At 66.3% G+C, this 279-nt stretch overlaps 1 protein-coding gene across 1 annotated transcript in view; it reads left to right on the top strand.

Moving 5' to 3' along the window:
• The window catches only part of DNAH17 (dynein, axonemal, heavy chain 17), a 76,281-nt gene that overhangs the window by 51,818 nt on the left and 24,184 nt on the right, over nucleotides 1-279 (top strand).

Here is a 279-nt window from a genome sequence, read left to right on the forward strand (position 1 = left end):
AGTGGCGCCTCCCGGGGGGAGTGGCCACTGTCCCCTGTCACTCAGGCACAGCGCGGCCGGCGTGCCTCCCAGCTGACCCTCCTGTGGGGGGGCAGGGTATCTTGTTCTCCACAACGGAGATCCTGAAGACCCCGCTGGACCTGGTCCGCCTCTGGCTGCACGAGGCCGAGCGCGTGTACGGCGACAAGATGGTGGACGAGAAAGACCAGGACACGCTGCGCCGGGTCACCATCGCGTCCACCAAGAAATTCTTCGACGTAAGTCTAGCCGCCGTCGCCC

The sequence above is a fragment of the Myotis brandtii genome, unplaced genomic scaffold (genome assembly GCF_000412655.1).
Source record: "Myotis brandtii unplaced genomic scaffold, ASM41265v1 scaffold825, whole genome shotgun sequence".
NCBI lineage: Eukaryota > Metazoa > Chordata > Mammalia > Chiroptera > Vespertilionidae > Myotis > Myotis brandtii.